Raw genomic sequence first — 11,097 nt, 5'->3', positions numbered from 1 at the left:
CTTCTTCTCCTCTCAAAAGTGAAAATGTTGAGTACATTCTTCTTTGCGCCATTGCTGCATCTGATGCCATATGGACGCGATGATGGGCTGAGGGGAGAGCAAATATGATGAGGTGACAGAAAAGGGAATATTATTTCGCTGTTAATCAGAATTTAAAGGCAAATTATTTTGTTGCTGCTTCGTCTCTGGTACCTAAATAAGGAAGAGGTGAGTGTACTGTAAAATTCACGCGTCGGCTCACGTGTAATTCCACGGAATCGTGAATAGGGGTCAGTGTTGTAGTTATACCTCACGAGGAGACACAGATGCCAGAAGTGGTTCATCATCTAGTAATCTAAATCTACACCTTTTTATTTATTTTAAGTTATTCCAAAATCTTGTTTATACAGCCCCTCTCACACTTTGCATCCCTGCTATGAACTACAGGTACGACAGCAGTGCACTTGTTTGACAAACAAAGACAAAAGCAGGGTGAGACTGTGGGTAAAGGGTGGGACGGCGATAGGAAACTTGCGATGACTTGTTGCAGTTTTGTATTTTCTAATTCGTTTTAATTTTCTTTCAATTTTAGTTTGACTTTTTGTTTTAGTTTCGGGTAGTGTACAGAGTAGGTTTGTTTCTGTTTAATGTTTTACTGTTTCAAAAGGTTTCGTTTTTATTATTTCACTTTTAGTCTCCTCAAGTATTACTGCACTGCAAGATGTAGGAAAACCCGCACAGGTCATTCAATGAAAACACTGAACTTTTTGGAACTGGACTCACAATCTTAGACATCCAAGGCCCCAAAAAGCGTGTGCATCAAAGGAATTACAGCCATGTCCATTTTCACAATTCCTGTTATATATGTGCAGGGAGGCTACTTTGTCAGTCGATGCATTTTAAAAGGATTTGCTATAAACTCACTGCCCCAGTGTAAGATCATGCAAAGAGCTTATATACATGGTCTCCCGTTTTTAGAGGTTAACATATAATTTGACAGTTTACAAAGTATATTTCATGGCCAGGTGAGGCCTGTCTCCTTGTTAGTTGTTGATACATGATGTAGACATCTGAAGTTGATTCAAGGTGTTGAATTTGTATTTCAGGGCTGTAATCAGGGCTTAGAAATGAATGAGTTCCATGCTTTCTCTTAACACTGTGGATTTAAGGTGTGGCATCTGTTCTCCAGCAGAAAAGACTCCTGAAGAGACTCTGTCCTACAGTTGCAATACAGTCAAAGAAACAGAAATGTTGGGAGCTGTAAAAGGCTTGTACAACTTCCATCTTTTGCAGGAACAACTGTGTATAAAGAAATATGGAAGAAGGCTGTTGTGTCTATGAAACAATTAAATAAAGCAAAATAAAATGTAGAATGATTTCTTTACTTCAAATTACAATAGCACAGATTTACTCAGAGCAATTCTTTAAAAAACTATTACCCTTCAAAATGGTGATGTCTTCTACTCATGTTTCGTTCTCCCTGAGCATATTGTGACCTGACAAAGCTAAACTGATCACTTAACAATATGGATCTGTCTTTGATTAAAAGTAACATCTGTCCCCTGTTTTCATACCACCATTAGAAATATGTATTTGTTTGAATTATAACCTTTTTCAAGCTGCTTGATTTTATAAAGCTTCTTAAAGTGCAACATAAATGGTCTGCATTTGTATAGCGCTTTACTCAGTCCCTAAGGACCTCAAAGCACTTTACACTACATTCAGTCATCCACACATTCACACACTGGTGATGGCAGCTACATTGTAGCCACAGCTGCCCTGGGGCGCACTGACAGAGGCGAGGCTGCCGGACACTGGCGCCATCGGGCCCTCTGACCACCACCAGTAGGCAAACATGGGTATCTTGCCCAAGGATATTTGGAGATCGAACCACCGACCTTCTGATTAGTGGCTGACCTGCTCTGCCACCTGAGCTACAGCCACCCCCAACATAAAGAAGCAGTGTGTCCCATTCAGTTCCTAGTTGGCCACTTGACTTTCTTTTTGTTTTGGGTCTTGAGCAATAGGCCGTCAGGCTTTTTGGAAGACTTACTAAAACGTTTCTTTGAACTTACTTTTTACATTCATTTTCAGTCATGTGTCTGTACCTGATCATTTACAGAGAAACCCCAACAACAACAACAACAATATAGGTATGAACTGGGACCTGCCGACAGAGAGAGAGAGAGAGTCTTTCCTCTTGAATATTTGTTCAGTATTGTATCAACCTCCTTAAATGTGTAATTATTATTGGCGATTAAAATTCCAATTCAAGAAATAAAATGAAAGAAAATCCTTTAAATGCATTTAATGTATGTATTTCCAGACATACAGAGGATCTTTGCGTTGCAGCATTTACCTATATGAAAACGTTGTTTTTGGAAAGCAGTTTATGCTGTTACCAATCTGAATTAAAACAACTGATTTATATTATTTGTTCAGCTGTTTAGCAGTTGGCCTTCTCTTTCATTTGATAACAGGAAATTAAAGTAACTACTGATCATGAGCTGACCGTAAAGTTCGAGATAGGAACCACTGCAGTCTAGAACACTAACAGTCTGTTTTACACTGTAGCTCATGATCAGTTTCAGTGGATTTGTTTGAGATTTTTCTTGTTATTTCTTATGAGATGTCAAAGTAAAAGCATCAAAAGGACACAGATCAGTGAGCATGGATGGGTGCCTGACGCTTTATCTGCAATTCCTCTGTTTGAACTGTAGGTGGAGCTGCTACATAAAACATTGACCCCAGACTAAACCATGCAAAGGCTCCAGTGTTCCTCTTCCATCTGGACTACAACACAGGAATCAGCTCTTAGAACTACAAAGTGAAAACATAAATGTGGTTCAGAATAAAACAGGTTTGTGTGTTTGTGTTACTCCAGGACGTCAACATGACACGTTCAAGGACCCAGTAAACATCAGAGCAGACAGCTGTTCATAAACATGTCATAAAAACGTGCTTAAACTACTCAAAGCTGCCCCTGTGACCACTGCTGCAGAGCAGAATGAACAGTACTGATGGGGACTATGAAGGTTTGTAGTTTAATTCCTGCTCTTGCAGGATCAGTGAGTTTAAAGATAAACCTCACGAACACAACTTTAAATCCCCACGACATCACCAACAGTTCTGCAGGAGGACAGAAGCCCCTGATTTAATCTACCATAATGCTCTGTGATATGTTGTCATGGCAACATGAAGTCCAAAAAATACAAATACAAAAATGCAAAAGAAGAGGAGGACAACAAGACAGGCAGCTGGCGGAGCTTTTGAAGCAGGACAACTTTTCTGGATTTATCTTAACTGGAAATTCTGCTAAACAAGTCAAGCTGGAAACAAGGAGGCAGCTGGTTGGATTATATCTGAGGACAGGACGCATGAAGAGAAGCATGAGGAGAGAGGAAACAGCAGAGAGATGCTGTGGAGACGATCGTGGATCAAGTCGAAGAAGCAAGCACCAAAACTGTGAGTAGACATCACACACCAAGAGCTAAAATGACTGTGCTGATTAAGGAAACATTACATTTGGTTAGTTTGGGGTCTGGAGCTTCAGGTTTGTGGGTTCAGTTGGTCTCAAAATTGAAGAAAGACAAAAACATGTTTCTTTCAAAGGTTGTTGGAGGATTCTTACTGTAAGAACTGAAAGTTAATCCGTGGGTTTAACTGATAATTAAATAATTGTAATTGTTGTTATACAAATGTGCAAACATCAATCATAATTAGTGATCAATGTGAGTTTTAATCATTGACATTTCTTTTAATTTCTTTATATTTCTGACAAATTTGCAAAATATGAAAAAGAATTTTAGTATTTTTTCAAAATAAGACGTTTCTAATGGACTTCAAACTTCTGAGCTGTAGTGTAGATTGCAATGATAGTTCTCTATTATAGAAGATGATATAGAAGTATGAGGACAGGGAGACACTGTTAAAACGTTATGAGCTGTCTTGCTGCAGAGAAAGTGGAGTCTGTCATCCTTGAAATGCTCCCTAGATAGGCAGCTGGCAGGATTGAACGATGCTCTGCCTCTGTGGTCAAGTACAGACATCCATGAGCCACTGATGAGCGTGACAGATCAGGAAGCATGCATGAAGTGGACGTGTTAGGGAGAGTTTGCCATCAGAGTTAAAACACTTCAACTCAGTTTTTGATGATAGACACAACTAAAAATCCTGATCAGTTACAGACACACGTACACATGTAAAAGTTTGGAGTCAGCTTGTTTGGATCCCTGCACTCTTCTGTGACAGTGTGTGAGTGTGCCTTCAGACAGCCTGCAGTACCTCTGCCCCGTCTCCTGGAGCCCACAGTGTTTATCCTGGATTCATAACTATCTGCAAATAATCCTGTGAAACTTTACCACATAACAGTGCACTTATGTAGATATTTCACTAAATCTCATTCGTGATTTGCGATAAATGTTACCATTAATCTTATATTTCTTTATACTTCTGATTAATTTAGTAAAACATAAAAAATAATTTTACTGTTGTCAGAAAATTATAATGTTTACTAAGTTAAAGCAACTTCTTCATTATGTGTATATAGTACTACGATAGTACTAAAAATACAGTGGGGCAAAAAAGTATTTAGTCAGCCACCGATTGTGCAAGTTCCCCCACTTAAAATGATGACAGAGGTCAGTAATTTGCACCAGAGGTACACTTCAACTGTGAGAGACAGAATGTGAAAAAAAAATCCATGAATTCACATGGTAGGATTTGTAAAGAATTTATTGGTAAATTAGGGTGGAAAATAAGTATTTGGTCACCTCAAACAAGGAAAATCTCTGGCTCTCACAGACCTGTAACGTCTTCTGTAAGAAGCTTTTCTGTCCCCCACTCGTTACCTGTATGAATGGCACCTGTTTGAACTCATCATCTGTATAAAAGACACCTGTCCACAGCCTCAAACAGTCAGACTCCAAACTCCGCCATGGCCAAGACCAAAGAGCTTTCGAAGGACACCAGGAAAAGTATTGTAGACCTGCACCAGACTGGGAAGAGTGAATCTACAATAGGCAAGCAGCTTGGTGTGAAAAAATCAACTGTGGGAGCAATCATCAGAAAATGGAAGACATACAAGACCACTGATAATCTCCCTCGATCTGGGGCTCCACGCAAGATCTCATCCCGTGGGGTCAAAATGATCATGAGAACGGTGAGCAAAGATCCCAGAACCACACGGGGGGACCTGGTGAATGACCTGCAGAGAGCTGGGACCAAAGTAACAAAGGTCACCATCAGTAACACACTACAACGGCAGGGAATCAAATCCCGCAGTGCCAGACGTGTTCCGCTGCTGAAGCCAGTGCATGTCCAGGCCCGTCTGAAGTTTGCCAGAGAGCACATGGATGATACAGCAGAGGATTGGGAGAATGTCATGTGGTCAGATGAAACCAAAGTAGAACTTTTTGGTATAAACTCAACTCGTCGTGTTTGGAGGAAGAAGAATACTGAGTTGCATCCCAAGAACACCATACCTACTGTGAAGCATGGGGGTGGAAACATCATGCTATGGGGCTGTTTTTCTGCCAAGGGGACAGGACAACTGATCCGTGTTAAGGACAGAATGAATGGGGCCATGTATCGTGAGATTTTGAGCCAAAACCTCCTTCCATCAGTGAGTACTTTGAAGATGAAACGAGGCTGGGTCTTCCAACATGACAATGATCCAAAACACACCGCCCGGGCAACATAGGAGTGGCTCCGTAAGAAGCATTTGAAAGTCCTGGAGTGGCCTAGCCAGTCTCCAGACCTCAACCCCATAGAAAATCTGTGGCGGGAGTTGAAAGTCCGTGTTGCTCGGCGACAGCCCCAAAACATCACTGCTCTCGAGAAGATCTGCATGGAGGAATGGGCCAAAATACCAGCTACTGTGTGTGCAAACCTGGTAAAGACCAAGGCTAAGAAGCCTGAAAACCTTTATATTTTTTTTCCTGCCTTTGGAGTCTTTCCCAAGAAGAGAAATATTGTTCTAGCAGAAAGTGGTCCATTTGATTTTGATTTTGAGTGTGGTTTGTCTTGCTGCCTGATAAAATATGCATCGAGACGGATTTGTCTCCAGTGTTCTGGTGACAGGCTGAACCCAAAGACCACAATCAATTCTTGTTGGCCTTAAGATAATTCTTGACCAACATTGTTACACTTGTCTTTTAATAACACTTTTAGAGTCAGAGGAATTAAACCGTCAAGCCTGCTTTAGATGCGGTATTCTTCCAAACCTCCAACAATGCACAGCAATGGAGTGAAGTCAGTGCATGCAAACTCGGTCAGATGCAACACAGCCATTGTAAGGCCGAACATGGATGCACGGCTATTCTAATTTTTTCAGTATCAAATCTCAAAAGTTCTGGTGCTGGCTCAAGCAGACTGTTATGAAGGCATAAAGAGGATAGACATAATCAGCATGTGTTATTGCTAAATTTTGGACAATTCTTTCGAGATATGCGAAAATGAGCGAACCTGTCCAAGCACTAGAAATGAGATAGGCATGTGACTGTGTTGAAAACATTTTTGAGACAGCAGTTTTCACTCACATTAGTTTAGGATGTTTATTCCGAAAAAAAAAAAGAAACAAAAAAAAACCGAAAAAAAAAAACCAAAAAACTGGTAAAGACCTATAGTAAATGTTTGACCTCTGTTATTGCCAACAAAGGTTATGTTACAAAGTATTGAGTTGTATTTTTGTTATTGACCAAATACTTATTTTCCACCCTAATTTACGAATAAATTCTTTACAAATCCTACCATGTGGATTCATGGATTTTTTTTTTTTTCACATTCTGTCTCTCACAGTTGAAGTGTACCTCTGGTGCAAATTACTGACCTCTGTCATCATTTTAGGTGGGGGAACTTGCACAATCGGTGGCTGACCTGACCTGCACTCAATCTACAGCAGGCGGTGCTGGACCAAGGCCAGGAAGATCGTGAAGGACCTCAGCCATCCCAACAACAGACTGTTCTCTCTGTTGAGGTCAGGAAAGCGATTCCGCTCCCTGAAGACCAACACAGAGAGACTGAGGAGGAGCTTCTTCCTGCAGGCGATACGGTCTCTCAATCACACCACCACACAGTCCTGACCCACACATATGGTTCTTACACACACACTGGACTTTCTGAACATTTGTTTACACTTCATTACTTAAATCACGCTGCTGTTATTGTGTATATATTTATTTATATTTCTTCATACATTCTTATATAGTTCTATATTGTGTATTTTGTTGTACAGTTATTTTATTTTCAACTTTAATTTATATATTTATCTTTATCTTATTCTTCCCAGTTAAATTTACCCTTCATTCTAATTTGTGTTGTACAGTTATTTCATTTTTAACCTTAATTTATATTTTATTCCTTCCTAGTTAAATTTACCCTTTTTAATTTTTCATATTTATTTCCTATCTTATTCATAGCCTTTTCCTTTTTTGTTTTCTTTAGGTCACGAGCAGTTGTCCAAGCATTTCACTACATATCGTACTGTGTATGACTGTGTACGTGACAAATAAAATTTGAAATTTTGAATTTGACTAAATACTTTTTTGCCCCACTGTAACTAGTTTGCTTGCATGCAAATTGAATGCAACTAAGTAACATTATGTTTGATTGCCCTTCGACCTAAGAGATGTTTGTGGCTGTGTGGCAGGCAGAGGTAGGACCTAAACGCAGGACTCAGAACCAAAAGGACAGAAACAGGTAGCTTTACTGTTGTGATTACATAAACTCAAGTGTAAAAACATACAAAAAATCAGAAATTAGGAACTATACACTAGAATTAAACAACTAGGAATTAACGACTGAAACATGGCCCACATGGAAATACAGCAAACGGGATGATGCAGCAACAGTCAGAGGGAGACTGACATACACAGGATGAGGAGAGGATGGACCACTGCTGACAATAATTGCACACTGACAGGAGAGAGGAGGCAAAGCAGAACACAATGCACACAGGACACAGACAGGCAAAATAAAACAGGAAACAGATGGAACGGACACAGGATGACGGTGGAAACAAACACTGAGACGAGACTGACTCGATAAAGGGAACGCATGGAGGGGACAGACATAAGACTAGAAAGACAAACGCAAAGACACTGAAGATGAAAACGAGGGCGACAGAGAGAATGAGAGACAGAAAGGGGGAGACGCAAAACAAACTAAACTTAAAATAAATACAATATACTCAGCAAACTCCTAAGCACAAGAAAATACACCAGGAAATGTAAATCACTCTAAGAATACAGCAACAAGATGAGATTCAAGAGTCCACAAAGACAAAATGCAATGACAAACACAACAATGCTAAATCATTACAAACATTGTATGTGGGTATGATTAAAAATAATTAAAAACCAGTTGTTGTAATGCAATTAAATGATTCCAGCTTTTATTTTTAAAATCAAAAAGTGTATCAGCCAACACACTGGACATTTTTCTGCTGAACAGCAAACACGAATATTGCCACAATTGTAGCTGGTGTTATTTAATAAAATTTAAATTCTATATTTATTTGTTACACAATTTAAAATTTTAATATACATATTATAATGTCATATATATCATCTTACAATAAAAACAGATTCAATAATTCTGAAACAAAGTTTAAGCTTCCCATAACTTTGTACTGCAAGTTATAGTATTGATATAATTGATATAAAATGTATGTATTGTTCAGCCATAAGTGCAGTCTCTGGCTCAAACAACACATTTGTTTTGCATTCAAATGCACGAAATTGGTATGTTGTATTTATATTTTAAGGATGGCTTGTTTCCAGTCCAGGCACTGCTGCCTGATTGACTGTCATGGATTTAGTTGATCCAAATGCCTGAAGAAAGTCTTTAACATCTCCCTTTAAGTACAGTGGCAGTGGATGTGGGCTTGAGATGCATTGACCTAGAACCTGCTGGTGACCATCTTCACTGAACACGCCGTCTGTGACGGAGGGTGAAGTAAAATGCTTCCCAGATGGTATTGCACGGTAGCTCAAAGTCATACAGCCCTTTTCTGTGATCATAATTCCATCAGTTTTGTCAGGACTGCAAACATCACCAGCCGCAGCTCCAAACCATGACACAGCCTCCCTCTTACAGTTTGTTGTAGACATTCATTGTTATACATTTCTCCTCGCATCCTCCTTGTATACTGACAGTGAACCAACATTTTTCAAATTTGAATTCATATGTTTTTATGGAGCTGCCAGCAGGAGGGGAAAGGTGAAGACCACAGAGAAGGTTTATGGATGAAGTGAAGGTGGACATGCCGAGCGATGGTGTCGCAGAAGCGAATTCAAGGGATAGGCTATAGTTCTTTGAGAATCACTTTGTTGGTGGAAAAGTAATATTTTATGCTTTTATCTTTGTCATTTTTCACTGACTCAGCATGCAAAATGGGAACAAATTACATCTGTTTTGCTTAGTGTTTTTGACAGGCTGACAGTTCCTAAACACACTTACAATTAAAATAGGTTCTTTGTTAAGTTGCTTATTTATTAATTTAGTGCTTCAGTATATTATGGATCAGTGATAAGTGGCTTAACAAACAAATCTTCACCTAAATACAGTCAGGTGCAAGGACTTGATTAAAATGACTGGGAAAAAGTAAAAATAAAAAGTTTAAAAGATCTTTACAAACCTGAGAATTATTGCTCAAGACTACTTTAAATCAGTGGTTCCTAAACTTTTTCCCGCCACATACCCCGTGAAACATGTCAGCTACCAATGACTCACGATTAGTGTCTATAAATACAATGCAATACCGCATGCATAAAACTAAATACTGCAAAGTCGATTATTTCTCACCACAAAATGAATTTATTAAAATATTTTAGTAATGACCCAATTTTAATCACAAACTTTACTACTTAATACTAGCAGTGTATCAAAAGATTTATTAGAATTCACCATTTTGTCGAGAGCTTAAAGGCCAGATGTGAACTTTCATTAAGCAGAACTTTATTTAATGTGATGGGCAGACGCACACAGCTTTTCAATATTTGGCTCAATTTGGGAAAGGATGAGTCTTAAATCGTTTTCCACACAAAGTCTTGCTGTGTGTTTTGTTTTCATTTTTTAAAAGCAGAAAACCCCCTTTCTCACAAGTATGTGGTTGGCGGAAGGCATCAGAGTCTTGATAGCGTGCTTAGCCAGTGCATGCTGTTTAGTGCGCAGTCCTATGCAGAAATCCACCAGGGAGATCCAACTGTGGCGATCTCAATTAGGCTCTCCTGGTCAGACGGTCATAACGAAGTAGGCTCGGCTGAAACATGTTTCAGACAGAGAGGAATTCCCTTTGCAGCAAGAACCTCTCGGTGGATGCTGCAGTGTACCCAAGAGGCATCTGGCGTGACTGCTTGTACACGCCAAACCACACCTCCGTGTGTCCCAGTCATGGCCCATGCGCCATCAGTGCTAACACCTCTGTCACACACGAGTCCATGTGTGTTCACGAATGTGTCCAGCTTTTGAAAAATATCAGCGGCAGTTGTCTTTTCTTCCAGCGGTTTACAGAACAGCATGTCCTCCTTGATAGTTCCTTCATAAATGTTGCCCACATACATTAGGAGATGCGCCAGGTCAGCCACATCCGTGGACTCATTCAGCTGTATTGCATAAAATTCTCTGTGAAATATGCGCTGATGGAATGGACTGTATCGTCTTTTTTGCCTTTTCCATTGTCCCTACCATATCTAAAGCAGCAGGGAGAACGAGGTCCTCCAAGTTGGTTTTAGCCACTCTGTAACTGACCATGTAAGATGCTTGTAGTCTGTTTTTCTTCATAGGATTTGGCATTCGAATGCAAGTTTTACTTGTTGAAAGTGATTTTAGCTGTCGCTCAATATATTCTCTTGGTTTATTTTTCAAATGGGGATGATTTGTCTCTAAATGTCTGCACAATAGTGAAGGTTTCATTGAGTTGTTAGACAATACTTTTGCACAATTAACACATTGTGGCCGGTAATATCCACCAATATTTATACACGTGAATCCCCGCAAAATATAATTGTCATCATATTTGCGCTTCTTTGATGAGGGTGTGTTACAGTCCGAGGTGATATGCTTTCTCCCACTTTGACGCTCTGCATCAGACCCTTAATCACTTTCTCCACGACTGTC

This window comes from Rhamphochromis sp. 'chilingali', assembly GCF_963969265.1.
Source record: "Rhamphochromis sp. 'chilingali' genome assembly, chromosome: 15".
NCBI lineage: Eukaryota > Metazoa > Chordata > Actinopteri > Cichliformes > Cichlidae > Rhamphochromis > Rhamphochromis sp. 'chilingali'.
The sequence above is the reverse complement of the archived record's forward strand: the minus strand, read 5'-3'. Positions refer to the sequence as shown.